Source organism: Penaeus chinensis, chromosome 35, assembly GCF_019202785.1.
Source record: "Penaeus chinensis breed Huanghai No. 1 chromosome 35, ASM1920278v2, whole genome shotgun sequence".
Classification (NCBI taxonomy): domain Eukaryota; kingdom Metazoa; phylum Arthropoda; class Malacostraca; order Decapoda; family Penaeidae; genus Penaeus; species Penaeus chinensis.
The window spans coordinates 11,280,563-11,285,562 of NC_061853.1; positions in this window are offsets into that span (position 1 = coordinate 11,280,563).

Here is a 5,000-nt window from a genome sequence, read left to right on the forward strand (position 1 = left end):
ATGTATAGCCAGTTATCAGAACTACATATCTCACCTGTTTACCCTCTTCCTTCACCTTTAGGAAAGCGTCCTATGTATCATTTCATTGTCTAAAATATTTCCATGACAATTTAACAGTCATAACTTCAATAACAATAATAGCAGTTTCGAGAGGAATGGTATTAATAAGAAAAACACATTTCCCCGCCAATTCAAGGAATGGGAAAATCAGGATTGATAACTAGGGCCTACTGATAGACTCCTTGGCGGCTGAGCACATGTGGAGCCATCTGTATGTAACAAAATTAATCAAAAACTACAGGGGACAGAACATAAATCCGGGGCGAATGGGTTAAGCCCTGTCTTCAGTCCTCAGTAGGCGGAGGCCGGATACTGAGCAGCGCCATTATATACAAAGGCGGGGAGTAACATGTTGTGTGAGGGAGAGAGTATATGTATATATATATGTTTATATATATATATATATATATATATATATATATATATATATATGTATATATATGTATGTATATATACACACATACATTTATATATATATTTAGATAGATAAATATATAGATATACTGATAGATATATAGATAGATATACTGATAGATATATAGATAGATCATTAAATACATTGATAGATAGACAGATAGGTACACTGATAGTGAGATAGATAAATAGATACATAAGTTGGTAAACTGACAAACACACACACACACACACACACACACACACACACACACACACACACACACACACACACACACGCGCGCGCGCGCGGCCATTTTCTCTGTTTGCATCGTGATGTTGATTCCTGATATATAATGATTGCCTCAGTTCTTCAAATCAGCTGATCGTGGAAAATGAGAGGAAAGGGAAATAATGCTTTATTTTTCCATCAAGATCATCAACCAGATTTAACTTATGGATAATTAGCGTCATCAACTGATTGATTAAGATTAAGACCTTGTCATCTTGAATAAGATCTTATTTCACTATGCTGTGTTTTGTTTCGTTCGATCAGAAAAGCATCAGTATGGAAGAGTTAACAGGAGGAGCGAGGAAGGAAAACACACGAGGAAGTGTTTATTTATTCGACATCATGAACGGGGGATAAGAAATCGGATGTTCTTGTATTACATCAGAGATACATCATGTAATTTTGCGTTGCACCAAATTTTCGTATAACATTGAGGTCTTGTATGTATGTAGATGAGTAAGTTAACCACTGGTTGGTATGATATCATCCGAGTATGAAAATTATCACCTTGTATTTCCTCTTTATATCATGTTTCCTTTTCCTCTCTTCCCTCCTCCCCTCTTCTCTCTTGTCTCTTTCGCTCTCCGATCTCTTCCCCTCTTTCACACTCTTTCAGCTTTCGTTTCCTTCGTTCCTCCCTCCTTCCTTCCCTTCACTCCCTCCCACCCTCCTTCCTTCCCTCCGCTCCCTCCTCCCTTTCATTCGCTCCCTCCCTCCCTCCCATTCCCCGAAGAGACTAAAGGACAGACCTCGTAGAAATCATTGACGGGTAGACGCAAAATGCCTTCATATTGTTAACTTCCCCCTCACCCTCCCTCCATCCTTCCCTCCCTCCCCTTTTACCCCCTTCCTCCCTTCTCTATGCTCTCCTCCTCCCCTTTCCTTCCTCTTTTCCCTCCTCCTATCTCTTCGTTCTCTCCACTTTGCTTTCCTTCTTCCTTTCCTTCATTGCTTTTCTCCCTTTTTCTCTTCTCCTTCCCCTTCGTTTCGCTCTCTCCCTTCTATCGATTCCCGAGACTCTGTTGGGGAGATTTCATGCAGGAATCAGCAGCAAGAGCAGTATTATCTTGCTTCCCTTTATCTCCTCCTCCTCTCTCTTCCCTCCCTCCCTCATGTGTCTACCTTCCCTCCCTCCTCTCTCTTTCCTCCCTTCCTCATGTTTCTACCTTCCCTCCCTCCCTCCACTCTCTACCTTCTCTCTCTCCCTCATGTTTCTACCTTCCCTCCCTCCTCTCTCTTCCCTCCCTCCCTCCATTTGAAAGTTGAGGAACGGTGTCTTTAGCTTGTGTTTATTTTTTTTCCTTATCTTCCTACCTACCCTCTTATTTCCCTCCCCCTACCCTCCTTCCCTCCTTCCGTTCCCTCCCTCACCCTCCCTCCCTCCGGTCCTACACCTACCCTCCCTCCTCCCAGAAATTAGCGACTCTCCATCACGTCTTTCATTCTGTTTCATTTTTCTTATTGGCTGAGTGATCCCGTGTAAAGACTGATACCTAATGTTCCTTTCCTGTTAAATTTCGTTGCCCATTTTTGGCCGGAAGAATTCATAAACATTCACGAATAAAGGAGCATCAGTGCCATAAAAGTTAGTAAATGAATATATAAGAACAAGCGACACGAAGATAACTGGAGTGGAGGTAGAATAAAATGGATACATTAAGATATCGTGGGATTTCAGCATTCCGTGTGACCATGAGAATGAAGAACGGCGGCCGCGCATTGTAGTGGTTGATGAAGATACAAAGGAATGCAAAATCGCTGATGTAGCAGGGCGGTGGGTATCTCGAGGAAGAGGGAAAGGGAGGGAAGAGAATAAAAGATAAGAAAGAGCTTCAACTATATATATTTTTTAGTTAGACAGCCCATCATATTTTGTATTGTGTGTGTGTGTGTTTTCTTTACATAACCAGAAAATAACAACGCTTTTCATACATAGAATATAAATAAATTCGTATAATACAAGTAACACTCTTTACCTAATAAAGTCCTCATCCATTCTCTCTTTCTCTCTTCCCTAACCTCCTGTTCCTCCTCATTCGCCAGCGTCTACCCCCCCCCCCCCCATCGTTTTCCAAGCGAGGAAGTGTGAACCTGAGGGCAACGATCAATCTTATTTAGTGCTCTATGATTTGGGATCAACGTGCATGATCACCTGTGCATGGCTGATTCAGGTCCGTTTGCCATTCTTGACTTTTGAGGGACGGGAGGCGGACTGTTGTCTGCTCTTTATATGAATAAAGAATTTCTTCAATCACTTTTATTCTGCGTGACCAGGTGTGTTTAGCCTGTCAATGCTATTTCGTCTGAACACTTTGCACGATCGTGTATGTTTAGTCTATCACTTTTTGCTTGTTTAATCTATTCTACATCTATTGTTTAGGTGGAAATTGTTTTTGCATACTACTTTTTCCCTATAATTATTTTTTTGCACGACTTTTACATTTCTTCAAGACACTTTGCACGACTGAATACACGCAATACATCTATTGTTTGTCTGTCACTTATTTCAACTACCATTTTATTTGATAGAATTGCTAAGTCCCTTTCACGATAGTTAATCTACAGATCATGTGATTAACAGATTACATCGGATTTCGTGAAAAAAAAAACTACAACATATATATGAATTACTTAACAAAGGGGAAAAAAATGTCAAAATTCTAAGAGGAATATTAAGATAAGATAGAAGTAATAAGAAGTACATTTATACTTTTCTTGAAATAAATGGTTTTACGTAAAAGAAGGGAAGAAAAATAGGAAAAGAACAAGACTTGAAGAGGCCGTTAACGTCTTCATGGTAAGTCAACGCCTCTTCATGTCAGTAACACAAAGGAAAGTTAGCTGGCTTTATTCTTTTACTTTGAATCCGTGTGTTCGATCTCCGTTTTTTTCACTCTCTCTTGCTTTCCTTTCTTGTTTTTTTATTTGTTTTTTTGTTTTGTTTTGTTTTCGTTCTCGTTCTATATCTGTTTATGTTTCTCTTTATCTTTTTTTCCTTTTTTTATTTATTTTCTTTCTTATTTTTCTTTATGTCTCTGGCTTGATTCCTTTTCTTTCTCTTTATATTGTTTCTTTATCTATTTTCAATTTCTTACTTTCTCTCTCTCTCTCTCTCTCTCTCTCTCTCTCTCTCTTTCTCTCTCTCTCTCTCTCTCTCTCTCTCTCTCTCTCTCTCTCTCTCTCTCTCTCTCTCTCTCCCCTTTCTCCCCTCCGCCCCTCTCGCCTATCTCCCCCCTTCGCTCTTCCTTCTTTCGCTCTTTCTCTCTCCTCTCCACCCTTTACACTTTTCGTGTTCTCCACACAGTACAGATTGCGCCGTGCAAGTTGCAGTTCGATTCAGCCTGGGGGCGGCAAAACAACAGAATAGTCTTCAGTATTTCTCTATCGACTTATTGCACCTCTCTGGAAAGTGTGGAGAGGTAGAGAGCGGCTAGCTGAGAGATAGAGAGAGAGAGAGAGAGATGGATAGGTAGATAGAGAGATGGGTATAGATAATAGATAGATAGATAGACAGATAGATAGATAGATAGATAGATAGAGAGAAGGAGACTGAATGAGAGAGAGAAGGAGCTGATGAGACGAGAGAGTTCGGAGAGTTGGAGAGAGAGGACCGGGGAGATGAGAGAGAGAGAGTTTTGAGAAGTGAGAAAGAAAAGTGAGAGAGAGTTTGGAGAGAGAGAGAGGATGAGTGAGACGAAGTGACTGGAGACAGAGACTTTTTTGAGAGATTGAGGAGAGGAGAGGAGAGGAGAGCGGTGGTTGGATTTTTTCTGGAGGAGAGATGAGAGAGGAAGAGGGGAGGGGAGTGAGGGAAGGAGGGCTAGAGTTGAGTGAGAAGAGTTCTGTGGAGGAGGAGATTGTGGCGAGAGCGTCGTGATCCGATGTGGGAAGGAGAGGACGGACGGCTGTAGAGAGAGTGAGATTGTGGATAGCGGATGGTGCAGGATAGAGAGTTTGTGTTGAGGTATGTTATGGCTTGAGGAGAGTGAGAGAGAGGGGGGGAGATTTTTGGAGTTTGTGGGTATGTGCGGTTAGGGAGGCGACCCTGTTGAGTGGGGGAGGGTCTGGGTGGTGTGGTGTGGAGAGGTGTGTTGAGATAGGAGGTAGGAACGAGTGTTGAAGGGGGAGTGGGCTCACAATTTACAGGCGGGGTTTTGCGGTTGGTGGTGAGCGCCCCCTATGGTGGTTGATCGATACTTGATGTTTTGTGTGTGTTATAAATGACGTTGGTTGTGTGTTTGGTGTGTTTGGGGGT